The sequence below is a fragment of the Ovis canadensis genome, chromosome 5 (assembly GCF_042477335.2).
Source record: "Ovis canadensis isolate MfBH-ARS-UI-01 breed Bighorn chromosome 5, ARS-UI_OviCan_v2, whole genome shotgun sequence".
In the NCBI taxonomy this organism is placed as follows: domain Eukaryota; kingdom Metazoa; phylum Chordata; class Mammalia; order Artiodactyla; family Bovidae; genus Ovis; species Ovis canadensis.
This window is the reverse complement of record NC_091249.1, coordinates 102,113,559-102,131,088: the sequence shown is the minus strand read 5'-3', so window position 1 is coordinate 102,131,088 and position 17,530 is coordinate 102,113,559. Positions and strand designations below refer to the sequence as shown.

General features: G+C 38.6%; 1 non-coding gene across 1 annotated transcript; it reads left to right on the top strand.

Moving 5' to 3' along the window:
- Positions 1-16,196: 16,196 nt before the first annotated feature.
- Positions 16,197-16,268, top strand: TRNAS-GGA (transfer RNA serine (anticodon GGA)). Its single transcript has one exon. It is a non-coding gene; the product is annotated as a tRNA-Ser (tRNA).
- The last annotated feature ends 1,262 nt before the right edge of the window (positions 16,269-17,530 follow it).

Here is a 17,530-nt window from a genome sequence, read left to right as displayed (position 1 = left end):
GCCTTTCATTCTCCATAGATCAGGCAGTAAAGATGTGTTCATATGTCTCTGGTACTGGATTCTGGAGGTTAAAATTTGGCTTCCATGGTTTATCCGAATATGCTAGGAGGAAATATTCTTTGGAGGGAAAGCATATGCAGGGTCTTCCAACACAGATGTGTAGTTCTGTTACATACGACTATGTGTGTGCACAGCTGTTTCTGGCTCCCTGCAGCCCCATGGACTGAGGCCTGCTGGGCTTCTCTGTCCATAGGATTTTCCAGGCAAGGATACTGGAGTGGGTTGCCATTTCCATCTCCAAGGGATCTTCCTGACCCAGGGATTGAACCCACATCTCTTGTGTCTCCTGCATCAGCAGACGGGTTCTTTACCGCTAGTGCCATCTTACATACTCCTTCAAAAAACACCTAAAAGAAATGCAGCTTTGAAAAACAAGTCTTAATGGAATTTGAGAAAGAGTCCCTCTTTCCCTGGTAGGACAAGGTCCATACCCGCCTGAATTAACCACAGGAAACATGCTTCTAGATTCCTAGAGAAACAACTGAGAGGAAGCAATAGGTTAGCTTCCCACAAGGTTTCAAAATAATGTCTGATTTCATTTTTATTGGGAGAAGAATGGTCAGTTTGTTCCATGTTCTCTCTTTTTTTTTTAATTTTTATTTTTACTTTATTTTACTTTACAATACTGTATTGGTTTTGCCATACATTGACATGAATCCACCACTGGTGTACATGCGTTCCCAAACATGAATCCCCCTCCCACCTCCCTCCCCATAACATCTCTCTGGGTCATCCCTGTGCACCAGCCCCAAGCATCCTGTATCCTGCATCGGACATAGACTGGCGACTATTTATCACCTAACCTTTGATAAAGAGAAGGCCAGGGAGTTTCTTTATCCTTATAGAAGTACTCTAAGTTGCAAGGGTGTAAGTTTTGAGAAAATGTGTAAATAGGTATGCACTGCATTAAAAAAGAGGCTCAGCATACAGACCTAGGTAACTCTCAGTCTTCTGAATGCTTCATTTCTTCTGTAAATATTTAAATCTGGAAAGTGATGAAAAGTTATTCACACATTACTTATAGGGCAACACTTAGGGTGCTCCCAGTAACAATTCATTTTTGTTTTTATTTTAATTTGGCTAAAGTGAAAAATAAAGAATATAGATAAGTGAAAAGGCTAATAAACAGATACATGTGCAGACCAAGCATTCGTACCCAAAGCTACACATAGGTAGTGAGGTGATGCAGACAACACTGACCGATGACAACGCTAAGTAATTAGCACTAAATTAGTCTCTCACTACAGGTAAAGACACACGAGGTTCCACAGAAATATTAAAGTCACACAGTCCAGTGAAGCAGAAAAATACCATGGACTAGCCTTTGTCATATCAGAGAGGAATCCTGTAATCAAATATCTATACATATTCTCATTTCTTTTCACAAGAAAAATGATTTTTGTCTCCATTATTTTCTGGGGGGGGTAATTCCTATCACTAATTGATTAGGATAATAAAAGTAGTTTCTATGACATGTATGATCAAGCCTTATCAAACCTCAGGTAGTACTTGAAATATACTTGGTGATAGATCTGAAATGGATTCTGTCCTTCATTCTTGTCCATTTGTTCCCAAAGGATTTGGTGTGGGTAACAAATGCTTCCGTATTTGTTTCTGGAAGATGATGGCATTCCCTAACCTAAGTGATGGAAGAACTGCAGGAGAAAGGAAACCATTGATGGAAGCTGCATGTATGCTCTCGGCCAGGATAATTACAATTTGAAACAGTGTAATATAATTTTCCTGGGCCCGATTTCACGATTTCACCCTTAGCTCAGTCGTGTCTGACTCTTTGGGACCCCATGGACTATAGCCTGCCACCAGGCTCCTCTGTCCACGGAATTCTCCAGGGAGGAATACTGGAGTGGGTTGCCATTTCCTTCTCCAGAGGATCTTCCTGACTCAAGGATCAAACTCAGGTCTCCTACATTGCAGGCAGATTCTTTACCATCTGAGCCACCAGGATTTTCCTGGGCCCAATAATTTCTAAGTAATAATTTGAAGGGTAAATAATAAGAGCTGGGCTTAAAGAAACTGATTTAGTGATTCTGTCTTCTGCATGTTCTTTAATGTGTTATCCTTCTTTTCCACCCTGTCTTCGCCCTTCTTCACTCAGTACATTCTGGTGTAGAACCTCACAAGAGTTTTATTTGTAGACTTAAAGATTAGGTCACTCTGTTACCCAGTCCAGGGTGCTTAATTTTGTGTAACTTTTCCAATTTGACTCTAGTGTATGTCGTTTTTGTGGTCTTGTAATTTCTACATTCAGTTGGTTCTCTAGGGGCAAGAAGCCCTGAGCAAAGTATTTGTCCCTAAAGATTTTGCCAGGTTAAGTACAGGCAGTAGGCTATTGAGAGTCTAGCAGGAGAAAATCCTCAGACATATCTGTATGCCAAAATATATATTTAATACTCATTCTATTTATAATCTATAATCCTTCATCTCAAGGCTCTTAGACACTGCCCTCTTTGAAAGCTGTCCTTTAGAGTGCCAATCTTAGAACCAAGTCTCAAAGAGTCATAGAAGCCTCTCTTTTCCCTAGCTGCAAGCTTTAGGGTTAGTTTTAATGGCATGCCAATTGCAAAGTATCACTACCTACTGCAGGCTATGGTAATTCAAAGCACTGTATAGGATTGGGAATTCCTTTGGTGTGATTATATCCTTAAGCCATAATTGTCTACCTTCACAAACTCCTGTGCTTAATATTGGTGTTAGCAATAATAAAAATCATAATTCCTTTTTCACAAAAAATGCAAAGCTCTTTATTAGCTTCCCTGTGAAGCATTCCTAGAAAATACCCTCATCTGAATTTCCCCAACTGAAGGCACTCATCTTCACTGAATCAAAACAGAAGACAAGTTCCCAGAAGTCAAAGGTTCCTTCATTCCCTCATAGAGCAAATCCTAAGAGCAACTAAAGGAGAATTAGATAAAAACACAATCACATAATCCCATTATTCTAATATTATTGTCACTTTTATATTATTGGCAGATTCCTTTTCTAAAAAGAAATGCTCTCTATTTTCCCTAAATTTGTTTGTGTTAAAAACTAAAATTTAAACATAGTCTTGTAGCAAAGCCTAACTTAACCTTGAATAATACTAACATATTGTTTTAATCAGGTACAAATGCTCTTTAATTTTTATCTGGCTTATCTCCTTTTTAGAGACAAAGTTCTATCTCTTTATGATTGAAATTGTCAATTCTTAGATCTGCTCAGGCAGGTTATAATACAGCAAGAAGATTCCTTTGAGAAGTGGCCATGTTCAGACCAAATTGTCAGAATGTTCCTTATCCTTGGTGGCATCTTTGAGTGCTATTAATGCCTAGAATTAAGACCCTCAAGAGGCAGCCTGCACTAGATAGAGATTCTGCTCCCAAGGTACTGCATGATTATGTTGTGAGATATTTGCAGAGAGGTTTATTTTGGGCTGGGTGAAATTAGCATCTTTGTTTACAAGAATACCATCTCACTGATCAAGTTAAAGTACATGCCTAATAACCAACATTTCTTAAGCTTTTATGTTGCCCTTAATTAGACTCTTCAAAGTTAATTAGGGGAACAAATGGTACTTTTTGTTCTTTTAAGTCCCCTTTAACAGCTTTCTCACACTTAAAATGTTCCCACATTTATAGGTGGGTTGGCTTCTGCTTTAAACCCTCTGGTTAACTGCTCATTGGTTAACTCCTCCTTCATTCACAGTGTGCAATCTACCCCATTTTCTTGGGTGTCTTGGATCCTATTTTCTTTTTCTTTCCTCCAATTTCAACCATTAATATGACTTATTTTTAGATACAAAATTATTCATTAATTTTTTGTTGTTCCTGTTTGGGAACAACGATTTGCTCAAGGCTTAGAAAATGGCAAAACTAGATTCATGACACACTGGCACCCGCAGGGAGACCAGGACAGTTTTGCCGCAGAAAACTGCACAGAAAATGGAGTTTCCGCACCTCTAAGCCGGGCTTGGGGAGTGGTGGTCGAGACAACATTCTCCCTAGTTGAATTAAACACAACTGACCTCGCTTTAATACCTATTATATGTTTGAATTTTTTTTTAATAAAAATGTTTCTGATTATTTTTTAACAAGGGGTTTTTATGTACAAAAAGCTGGCACTCAGCACAATAAACTAATCCCAAGGATGTGACATTTTTCCGCCATGGTGTCTGTCTGCTCTCTGGCACTAACGGTAATAGGAGACCATTAGAAGTGAACCGAGTAAATGAGAAATAGTCTTTGCATTAGAGCAGGAGCCTGTCACTCTTCTGGCAACCCTGCCGAGAGCTACACATCAAAGCCACCACACTGTGCTAATAGTGTCGCTTATCCCCCAGCCTTTACACTGTCCCATATGCAGCTGCTATGCAGGGGGTGTGCGCACGAGTGTGAGAGGGGAGTTGACAGTGTGCTAGAAGAAACCGTAGGAGATAAACTGAATGTGATTTATCACCTCCAGTCCTTGCAATGGAAAACATTTAGGAAGAGCAAATAATTGAGGCCTTTCAAAAATATGTTTCTACCAGGGGAAAAAACCCTGAATTAATTAGAAACTTAAAAAGGGAGGAATAAAACAATTTTTTCAAGAAGTCTGGAGAAAATCTTCAATATGTTCATATAATTAGAAGAAAGAAATTGCACTTTAAAAAAACAATCTCCTGAAGACTGTTTACTTTGGATTATATGCCTGAAAGAATGTTACATAAAAGCCTTCATGGTTGTTTTCTTATATGGCAGTCACAATCACAGATATCTACGTTACTCAAGTTGCTGATGTAATATTTCTATTAAACTGAAAGTAGTCATCCTGTGTCTATACATTATTGCTGTCTTCCTTACCCAGCTAATATTGTTTTTGTTGTATCTGATTTTTTTGTCATTGTTGTTTGTATATTTAATAATCACTGAAGGGTACCAGATTGACGGGTTGGGAGGATGAGAAGCACGCAGACAGCTCAAGGAGAGTCAGAGACATTCCCTCCCAGCGCAGCTGCAGTAGTTGGAGCTATGCCTCCTGCGTGGCTTACAGAGCTCTGCAGAGGACTGGCCAGTATTTACTCTCTCTGGGTCTTGGCTGAGTACACCAGCTTTCTTCCTAGGTCAGTCTACCCGATGGTTCTCTCAGGGCCTGAGCTAGCTGTAAATACCTCTTCTGGAGTCCTTGAAATGATCCAAAGCGTTTGGGAGAAATGGGAGGGAGAAATTTAAATGGCTGAGCTGTAGTTTGCCTTTACATTTCAAACATGCACAGAGTTGGTATAAAAGATATTTCCAACAGGGCTCCTGTTGATCTAGGAGAATAAAAACTAAGCATTTTTATGGAGGTGAAAAGTCAGTCATCAGAAGGATTAAAGACAAAACAACATCCTTACTTCTTCAAATAACCCCAAGGCCTTCTTTGCAGATGTTGGCAATTATACCTCTTATTTGGAGATCTGATCTGACAGTTTCACCTCATTGGGATGGAACTTTTAAGAATTCATAGCAATGCTATCCTGAAGTTTTCATAATTGATCTGAAGGAGCCACTGAGTCCATCTTTTGGTCCTTGTTTAATCTTTTAACTGTAACATAGAGGATGTTTTGATTTAAATTCTGTTTTTGTTGGAGAAGACTCTTGAGAGTCCCTTGGACTGCAAGGAGATCCAATCAATCCATTCTGAAGGAGATCAGCCCTGGGATTTCTTTGGAAGGAATGATGCTTAAGCTGAAACTCCAGTACTTTGGCCACCTCATGTGAAGAGTTGACTCATGGGAAAAGACTCTGATGGTGGGAGGGATTGGGGGCAGGAGGAGAAGGGGACGACAGAGGATGAGATGGCTGGATGGTATCACTGACTCAATGGGCATGAGTCTGAGTGAACTTCGGGAGTTGGTGATGGACAGGGAGGCCTGGCGTGCTGCAATTCATGGGGTCGCAAAGAGTTGGACACGACTGAGCGACTGAACTGAACTGAACTTGGGGCTTTGACAACAAAAATATGAGACAAATGCTAATCTCTTAACAAAGACCAGAAAATGTTTAAAAAGGGGAAAAAGTAAAAATTGCAAAATTTGAGGGGTCTTTCAGGGTAGGCCAGGAATGCTGCAGTCTGCCACTGTGCTTCCACGCAGGACAGTATCATTGGAATGATGTGAATTTTGTCAGATTCAGATAACCTGTTTCTCTCCTCATCGTCTCACCTCAGCTAACAACCCTGCAATCTACCGAATCTGGAAACCTTGGCATCGTACTTAGACCTTCCTTTGCCTTACCCTCCCTTCCTTTGCCAAGTGGCCAAGTTCTCCCAGCTCTCCCTCTTGAGTATTTCTTCATCTTAGGTCCCTGTTCTTGTGGCAACTGTTCATATTTTGGAAGTAACTATACTTTTGAGATCTTTCTCTTCCTTCTTCATGTTCCTGACCCCGTACCATAAATGAGACGCCGAGAAGAATGTTTGTGACGACAAGGGCCTTATGTTCCATTATTTTCTGGGTGTAACTGCCTCTCAGCTGGTCTCTCCAGTTCTTTTCTGTCCACGCTGCCGTAGGTCTTTTCTGAAATCACAAGGTTGATGCCTTAGAGTCTGCCATGCTACCATTTATATAATCGCCAGTGCCTCTGGGAGAAGCACAGTCTTCATGATCAAAGCCTTCCCAATCTTCCCTCTGCAAACCCTGCCACCTTCATCTCTCCTCATCTCCCACATGCCCCCTACGCCTCAGCCACAAGTAACTTCTCACCACTCTCTGAATATGCCACTCTTTCAAACTCTTGTTTTTCCCCATATGCTGTTTCTTTTCCTGGAGTGCCCTTCCCTCCTTTCTCTACGTGGGAAACTCCCACTCACGCTGTAAGACCCAGCTCAAATGCCATCTCTCATCTGAAAGCTTCCTCACTCCTGGAAAGAAGAACTCCCATTCAGGGTTCCATTTCCCTTTTATGAATACCTTGTTTAAGATAATTATAGTTAGTACCACCCCCAGGCCTAGGAAAGAGTGAACCTGATTTAAAGGTCTCCAACCCTTCTCCATTTGTGGGAGATCCATGTGGTCAAAGGGATGTGCTATCCAAAGTCCTAACCTCCCCCTTTGAAGTTATTATCTGAATATATGGTGCCATAAAGCTCTACTAGTAACCCAAGTCTTATCCCTCGAACTACTGAAATTCTTTTCTTTGGGTCTTTGTGTCTGAAAATAACCCATGCTGATGATGTGAGCTAGATATCTCTGATACCACTAGATCAGAGGTATGGAGGGAGTGTTGTTGGAACTTGGTTTCTGGGTCTGTTTTCATCCTAGTCAAGTGAACCGTTTATTTGAGCACTATCTTAATGAGACAAATGCTTCAAATGCAAATTGGAGCTTTGTTAGAAATGTTTTTTATCATGCTGTATTTCAGGGACCTACTCTTTGTTTGGAAGGCATTGGAAATCACCAAATACACTTCAAACTCCTACAAGCCAGGCCAGGCTCTTCACCCCTGGGTGTGTCCCCTTCAGCTTACAGCTAAGACATCCTGGAGAAATTGTGCACAGGCATATTTTCAGTTAGGACATCTCCTTCATAGAGGAAAGAGAAGCTAGCTTCTAGAATTGTGGCTGATGGGACTGGGTAGGGGAAGCCTTTTCTCTGTTCCTTTACAGTATCTACTAGGTTCTGATGGTGTAAAATCCATTTTAGACAAGGGTTGATTTATTAATCTCTTAATGCTGGCCTTTCTGGCTTCACTGCTAAGCTTGTCTTTGCCAAGCAGCAACTTTCTATGGAGAAAAATGAGAGATGTAGAGAAGGTTGGAAAGCATATTCTAAGGACAGCCCAGGGATACCGCAGAACACATATTCCATTGGGGTATCCACATACATATTCTCTCGGCCCCTCAAAATAAAAGACAGAGCTGAGGGTGGGGCAGTGAAAGAAGAGAGGAGAGCAACAGGTCTGTAGCCAGAAGGCAGCTTCTTTGATGACATTAGTTTTCAGCCTGGAATTTTGTGTAGTGCAGGGATTCTAAACTTCAATGTGATAGTCTCTGTTGTTAAGAAGGTATATTTGCCAAGGTAAAAAAGAAAAAAATTATTCAACTGTTTGTAGCTTAACTTAAATTTTTTTTTGAATATTTAGACATCTGGTATGCAGGCCTCCATTATACCCTTGCGCAGGTCCACCAAGTCTTAGGAATGGGCCTGTTTATAGCGTAATTATTTTTTGACTTCCTAATTTTCTCGACTAAGCTGTGAGTTCAGGGAGGGTTAGGATTCTCTTTTTCTTTATTTTGATTTTATTTTTTAAATTAATTTTTACAAGAGTGTAGTTGATTTAAAGTGTTGAATTCGTTTCTGCTGTACAGCAAAGTGGAGAAGGCAATGGCAACCCACTGCAGTACTCTTGCCTGGAAAATCCCATGGACGGAGGAGCCTGGTGGGCTGCAGTCCATGGGGTCACTAAGAGTTGGACGCGACTGAGCGACTTCACTTTTACTTTTCACTTTCATGCATTGGAGAAGGAAATGGCAACCCACTCCAGTGTTCTTGCCTGCAGAATCCCAGGGACAGGGGAGCCTGGTGGGCTGCCATCTATGGGGTCGCACAGAGTCGGACATGCCTGAAGCAACTTAGCAGCAGCAGCAGCAGTAGCAGTACAGCCAAGTTAGTCACTTTTGTTGTTCATTGTTCAGTCATTCAGTTGTGTCCAACTCTTTGTGACCCCATGGCCTGCAACACGCCAGGCTTTCCTGTCCTTCATTATTTCCCGGAATTTGTTCAGACTCATGTCCATTGAGTTGATGATGCCATCTAATCATCTCATCCTCTATTGCCCCCTTCTTCTCCTGCCCTAAATCTTTCCCAGCATCAGGGTCTTTTCCGATGAGTCTACTCTTCGCATCCTTGGATGCAAAGTATTGGAGCTTCAGCTTCAGCATCAGTCCTTCCAATGAATTTTCCAGGTTGATTTCCTTTAGGATTGACTTGTTTGACCTCCTTGCTGTCCAAGGGACTCTCAAGAGTCTTCTCCAACACCGCAATTCAAAAGCATCAATCCTTTGGCGCTTAGCCTTCTTTATGGTTCAAGTCTCACATGACTACTGGAAAAACCATAACTTTGACTATACAGACTTTTGTACACTCTTTTTAAAATTCTATTCCCATGTAGGTCACTACAGAGTAGTTCCTGTGCTATCAGTAGGCTCCTGTTAGTTACCTATTTTATGTATAGTTATATATGCATATGTCAGTCCCAATTTCCCAGTCGACCTCTCCCCTACCTTACTCTTGGTAACTGTAAATTTGCTTTCTACATCTGTGACTCATTTCTGTTTTGTAAATAAGATTATTTGTATCATTTTTCAGATGTCCACATATAAGCAATATCATCCAATATTTATCTTTCTCTGACTTAACTTGACTCAGTATGACAATCTATGGGTCCATCCATGTCACTGCAAATAACAGTATTTTATTCATTTTTGTAACTGAATTATATTCTATTGTATATATATACACCACATCTTCTTATCCATTCCTCTGATGGTTGGCATTTAAGTTGCTTCAATATCCTGGTTATTGTTAATAGTGCTCAGTGAACACTGAGGTCAGTTCAGTTCAGTTCAGTCACTCAGTCATGTCCGACTCTTTGCGACCCCGTGAATTGCAGCACGCCAGGCTTCCCTGTCCATCACCGTCTCCTGGAGTTCACTCACATATAACTTTTTGAATTATGGTTTTCTCTGGATATATGCCTAAGGGTGGAATTTCTGGATCATATGGTAACTCTGTTTTTTATATTTTAAATATTCTCTGTCCTGCTGTCCATAGTGGCTGTACCAACTTACATTTCTACCAACAGTGTAGGAAGTTTCCCTTTTCTCCACACTCTCTCCACGATTTATTGTTTGTAGATTTTTTTTTTTTTATAATAGTCATTTTGACTAGGGTGAGATGTTACTTCATTGTAGTTTTGATTTGCATATCTCTAATAATTAGTGATATCGAACATCTTTTCATGTGCCTCTTGGCCATCAGTATGTCTTGTTTGTTGAAATATCTGTTTAGATCTTTTGCCCATTTTTTTTTGATTGGCTTGCTTGTGTTTTTGATATTGAGCTGCATGAGCTCTTTGTATATGTGGGAGATTAATCCCTTGTCAACTACAACATTTGCAAATAGTTTCTCCCATTCTATGGATTTAATTCTCATTTTGTTTATGGTTTCCTTTGCTAAGAAAAAGCTTTTAAGTTTAATTAGGTCTCATTTTTTTATTTTGTTTTTAATTTTACTTGTCCAGGTGGTGGACCAAAAAAGATCTTGGTGCAATTTTTGTCATAGAGTGTTCTGTCTTTTTTCCTGTAGAAGTTTTATAGTATTCAGTTTTATTTTTAGGTCTTTAATCCAGTTTGAATTCATTTTCATAATGGTATGAGTGACTGTTCTAATTTAATTCTTTTACATGTAGCTGTCCACTTTTCACACCCCCACTTACTGAAGAAACTTTTTTTTTTTTCCACTGTGTATGCTTGCCACCTTTGACATAGATTAGTTGAACAGAGATGCATGGGTTAATGTTTAGACTTTGTAACCAAACTGGAAAATAAGTAAAACTGTAATTGTTTGCAGATGAAATAACACTGTACCTAGAAACATCCTAAAGATGTTACCAGAAATCTACTAGAGCTCATCAGTGAATTTGGTAAAGTTGCAGGATAAAAAACTAATATAAAACATCTGTTCCATTTCTAAACACTGGCAATGAATATAATACAGAGAAATTAAGGAAATAATCCCATTTACTATTGCATCACAAAGAACAAAATATTTAGGAATAAACCTACCTAAGGAGTCAAAAGACCTATACTCAGAAAACGGCAAGATACTGATGAAAGAAATCAAAGATGACACAGATGGAGGGATATACCATGTTCTTGGATTGGAAGAATCAATACTGTCAAAATGACTATACTATCCAATTACTATAGATTCAATACAATCTCTGACAAATTACCAATAGCATTTTTCATAGAAGAGAAGTTTTTACAATTTTATGGTAATACATAAGACCCTGAGTAGCCAAAGCAATCTTGGCAATAAAACATGGAGCTATAAGAATCAGGCTCTCGGACTTCAGACTATACTACAAAGCTATAGTAATCAAAACAGTAATGTGCCTATGTGCTCAGTTGTGTCTGACTCTTTGCGAACCAATGGACTGTAGCCCGCCAGGCTTCTCTGTCCATGGGATTTTCCAGGTAAGAATACTGGAGTGGGTTGCATTTTCCTTCACTAAAAACAGTAAGGTACTGACACAAAAACAGAAATAGTTTTTCTTAATTTTTTATTTCAATAGTTCAGCAACTTGCCTTAAATGTATTTGTTGATATAAACATTATATTCCTAATACTTGGTTTATGAAGGCAGGAACATCTGTAACATACTTCAAAGAAGAGTATCTAAATTGGTGAAAGCAAAAGAAAAATCAAATTCTCTCTGGCTGAGACGCAGATTCATTAGCCTTACGTAACCAGTCCCTAACACTATTAAAAAATGACAACAAGGCAAGGGTGCTTTTGAACTCCTCTCCCTCCTGGAGATACACCAGATATGTAGCTACACACAGGGAAAATCCCTCTGAGAGAAATTCAGAAACTAGCTGAGTGATGGCTACACATTGGGCAAATGAGAAAACACCCTCCCTAAAACAGATAGGACAGCTGCAATACATTCTTGGCACACACCCCACCCCTATCATAGTGCCATATGATCGAAAGGGAACCCCCAATTCCCAGATTATCCCCGAGGAGTGAAGCATTTGGACTGCATATCTAGTGCTTCAGCTTTTAAGATCCCACTCTGTTTAGGCTTCCAAATACCTATTTGTGAAACCTAAGAGGGCTTGCCTCTACAAGAAACATGAGACTACAGTAAGCAGAGAAATAGTTTCTAATAGTTACATAAGCACTCCCCCACATCTACAACTTCCAGTGCTCAGGGCAGAGGGAGAAGGCAATAATGCCCATCTCCCAGTCTTTCCAAGAAGGGGTTTGAAGACAACATTAAAGCTGGTGTCTGAAGGTCTACCTTCTAATCTGTATCTAGAGGCTAGCTTTGATGCTCCTCAGAGACCAGGGCAACCAGTGGACACTTCCCCTGCCTTCTCCCTCTGGCTCACTTCAACAGTAAAACCAAACCACCATTATGAGCTTGTCCACACATGTAGAATTCTAACTTTTGTGGCTGCCACCAGGATATGGGTCCCTAAATCACCTGATAGCCAATGGGACTTACATTCATGAGTCCTACAGGACTATAGCAAAAAAGAAGCAGTTTTTAAGTGGGAATAGGAATTCTTTCTACTTTGGCCCCCCCTCCCCACATCTGTACACCTGGAATCAGTGGAGAGGAGTTGGCAAAAACTCCTATCTCCCAGTGCTTCACAATATACTTGCCCAGCTTCCGTCTGAGAGTTTGGCTTCTAATCAGCTTGCGTATGTGTAGCTGAGATCCTTCCTTTTGTGACACTGATGGCTCTTGACATACTCTCACCTACTTAACAATTTAAAATAGACTGTTACAACTATATGATAGTATAGGTATGCTTCATGGTAATCATGAAGTAGAAGCCTATATAGATGCACAAAGGATAAAGAGAAGGAATCCAAGTATTCTACTAGGTAAAATCATTAGATCACAAAGGAAAAGAGCAGCAGAGGAAAAAGAGAACAAAGGAAATATAAGACAACCAAAAACAGTGAATGACACAGATGGAGGCAACAGTGAGTCTATACTTTTCAATAATTACTTCAAATGTAAAAGGAATAAATTCTTCAACCAAAAGACACCAAGTGGCTGAATGGATTTAAAAAACCCACAAGACCCAACTATATGCCTATAAGAAAATCACTTTAGTTTTAAAGATATGCACAGAATGAAAGTGACAGAATGGAAAAAGGTATTCCATACAAATGGAAATGAAAGGAAGGCATGGGTAGTCATTTGTATAACAGACAAAATAGACTTTAAGCTAAAGGCTGTAACAAGAGATAGAGAAGGTCATTATATAATGACAAAGTGGTCAATTCATCAAGAAGATATAAACATTGTAAGTATTTATGCACCCAAATTCAGAGCACTTAAATATTTAAAGCAAATATTAACAGATCTGAAGTGAGAAATAGACTTGAAAGACGATAGAAAAGATCAATTAAGAGCTTTCTTCTTTTTTTTTTTTTTAAAGATAAGCATAATTGACAAAACTTTAGCTAGGCTAGTCAAGATCCAAAGAGAGAAGAATAAAATCAGAAATGAGAGAGGAAATATTACAACTGATACCACAGAAATTCAAAAGATTATGAGACTACCCTGAATGATTATATATCACCAAAACTAGACAAACTAGAAGAAATGGATAAGTTCCTGGAACCCTAAACCTAACAAGACTGAACCATGAATAAATAGAAAATCTGAAGAGATCATTTATTAATAATGATATTGAATCAGTAATTGAAAACCTCCCAACAAAGTCCAGGACCAGGTGGCTTCATTGGTGAATTCTACCAAACATTTAAGGAATTAATACCAACCTTTCTTTTTTTTTAAAAAAATTTATTTATTTATTTTATTTTTTTACTTGTTGATTTTTTTTAATTTTTTTTTTTTAGTTTTTTATTTTTTAAATTTTAAAATCTTTAAGTCATGTCCGACTCTTTGTGACCCCATGGACTGTATGTAGCCTACCAGGCTCCTCTGTTCATGGGATTTTCCAGGCAATAGTACTGGAGTGGATTGCCATTTCCTTCTCCAAAGGATCTTCCCGATCCAGGGATTGAACCCAGGTCTCCTGCATTGTAGACAGACGCTTTACCATCTGAGCCACCAGGGAAGTCCTAATTAAAGAGAAGGAATTGCTTTTGTATTCATTTTATGAGGCCAGCATTACTCTGAGACAAAAACCAGATAAATACACTAGAAGAAAAGAAAACCAAGGCCATTATCCTTGATGAATGTAGATGCAGAATTTCTGAACATAATAAGCAAACTAAATTCAGCAATACTTTAGAAAGATCATACACCATGATCAAGTATTCCAGAAATGTAAGGAAGATTCAATATATGCAAACAATGTAGTATACCATTTTGAAAAAATGAAAAATAAAAATCATATTGTTGTCTCAATAGATGCAGAAAAAATATTTGACAAGGTTCAACATTATTTCAATGACCTGGGTGTAGAGGAAATGTACTTCAACATAATAAAGGCCATATATGAGAATCCTGCAAATAACATCACACTCACCAGTGAAAAGCTAAACTTCTTTTAAGATCAGGAACAAGACAAGGATGTCCATCCATTCTTGCCACATTTATTCAGCATAGTACTGGAAGTGCTAGCCAGAGGCAAGAAAAAGAAATAAAAGGCATTCAGATCAGAAAGGTCTAAATAAAACTGTCTCTGTTTGCCAATAACATGATACTATGTGTAAAAACCCTAAGGGCTCTATCACAAGACTGCTAGAAGTAAAAATGAATTCAATAAAGTTTCAGGGTACAAAATCAATACATGGAAATCAGTAAGTTTGTATGCATCAAAAACAAATTGTCAGAAAGAGAAATTAAGAAAGTAACCTCATTTGCATTAACATAAAAATAATAAAATAATTAATAATCAATTTAACCAAGGAAATTACTTTTGTTGCCTTTGCTTTAGTGTTCTTTGAAAAAATTCATTGCCGAGACCAAGGTTAAGGAATTCACTTCCAATGTTATTTTACAGAAGTTCTTGGTTATATGTCCTGTGTTACCATCTTAAATCCATTTTGAGTTATTTTTCTATATGGTGTAGGACAAAATTTTTTGTACTTGACACCAAAGCATAGGCAACAAAAGTAAAAATAAATGAGATTACATCAAATTAAAAAATTTCTACATAGAAAAGAAAACCAGCAAAATGAAAAAGCAGTCTATGGAATGGGAGAAAATATTTGTAAACCACATATCTGCTACAAGGTTGATATCCAGTATATACAAGGAACTCATACAACTCAATAGTAAAACTAACAAATACACAGTCAAAAAGTGGACAAAGGACCTGAATAGATATATTTCCAAAGAAGACATGTAGATGACCAACAGATATATGAAACATTTCTCTACATCATTACTTATCAGGAAAATGCAAATCAAAACCACAATAAATGCCTCCTCACACCTATTAGGAGGTCTGTTATAAAAAATGCAAGATATCAAAATGCTGTTGAGAATGTGGAGAAGAGAGAACACTTGTATACTGTTAGTGGAAATATAAACTGGTATAGCCACAGAAAAATGATATGGAGGTTCTTAAAGAAGCTAAAAATGAAACAATAGTATGATCCAGCAATCTTCCTTCTGCATATATATACAAAGGAAATGAAATCACTATCTCAAAGAGATATCTGTACCCACATGTTCATTGCAGCATTATTCATAATAGCCAAGGCAGAGAAGCAACCTAAGTGTCCTTCACTGATGGCTAAAGAAGTTGTGGTGTAAATATATATGTATATCCATATCCATATATACACAGTGGAGTATTATTCAACTATAAAAAAATAAGGCCTTACTCCTCACAAAGTCAGCTTTCAGCAAAGAATCTGAAACTGATATTAATAGTAGCTTTATTCATTTGCTTATTCACTCATTCTTAACCTTTTATAACACATTTGTATTTGACTAAGATTCAAACTACAGAAATTCCATCCCAGAAGAGGAATTTAGACAATTTCCAATGTGAGCTGCAGAAGTTACAATAATGAAGACAAGCAAAGAAACTAGTTTAAGACGTAGGTGAATCTGTGATATCTTGGTATCCCAAGGCTTAAATGGCTTACTATGTTGCCCAAGGGGTTCCCAGGTGGCTTGGTGGTAAAAAAAAAATCCACCTGCAATACAGGAGATATGGGTTTGATCCCTGGGTTGGGAAGATTCTCCCTAAGTAGGAAATGGCAACCCACTCCAGTATTCTTGCCTGGGAAGTCCCATGGACAAAAGAACCTGAAGGTCTACAGGCCTGCAAAGAGTCGGACACACTGAGTGACTGAACATGCACGCGTGCACATTGCCCAAGGAGAAGGTGTGCCATGCATACCAGACCATCCTGTTATCTTTAATGTTACATGATCATCCACAGGCTTCCCTGGTGGCTCAGAGGTTAAAGCGTCTGCCTGGAATGCAGGAGACCCGGGTTCGATCCCTGGTTGGGAAGATCCCCTGGAGAAGGAAATGGCACCCCACTCCAGTACTCTAGCCTGGAGAATCCTATGGAGGGAGGGGCCTGGTAGGCTACAGTCCACAGGGTTGCAAAGAGTAGGAAATGACTGAGCGACTTCACTTCACTTCTAGGAGTATGAAGTTTCAACATACTGTATCTTTGAGAAAGAAACAATATTTCAAATTATTTTAAATGTTAGTAGTCACACATAGGGATGAAAGCAATTAAAAGTTAAAAGTAATCTTTCACCTTCATCTCACAATGTGCAACGCCAGTAGTAAGTCTTTAAGGAATTTTGTCGATAAATGTGAGAAAAAATTCTTCTGTCTTACTAGACACCTAAAAGCTAAAGAAGAGAATGAAAGGCATATTTTATTGGTATGAGATTGAAGAGAGAAGTAAAAAAATCTTACTCATTTCTTAAATCTGTTTCCTCAAATGTATTTACAAATGAACTTTCCTATTTCTATAATTTTAGAGTCAACGTAATACAAACTTTTATGATTGAGTATATCATGGTATTCAAGATTACCACTGAGAATATGAAATTATCCTGATCGAGGGGAGGAGCTATATTTGCAGCAGGGCTAAGAGGTTGAATGGACTGATTATTGACACAGAAGCATACCTGGAAATTATGTGCAGATCTCCTTTGGTTTTATCATTATTTGCCCCTTTCTTATAAAAAATAGAATGCTGAGGCATGAAGATGGCTTATAATTATAGGTGCTAATTAATACTCAAATACTTGAGAAACTGATACGCACATGTATATATCTATGTATGTATACATTTCTTTCATACAGCACCTAGCTTGGTGTTCTGTATATAATACACAAGCAAATTGTTGTTTCCTAAAAGATTATGTTGTTCCATCAATGTGAACTCAATTCTCGTCTCAAAGGTGCTAAAAGCCTCAAATCTTGATGATTACCAGTGTCCAGTGCAAATTCATTTTAATAATCCCTGCTTTTGACAAGCTTTTTAAAAAACAACTAGCCCACCTTTAGACCTGGGTTCAAATTTTAGTTCTACTATTTACTCATTTGTGGCCTTGGATATGTTCCTGAATCCACTGAATCTCAATGCACTCTCATCTATAAAATGGGTGAATAGTATCCTGAGGACTAACTTAATAAAATAGCACATGTGAAATGACTGAAATAGTATATCTCCTGGAGGAGATGTTTCAGTTCAGTTCAGCTCAATTCAGTCACTCATTCGTGTCCGACTCTTTGCAACCCCATGAATCGCAG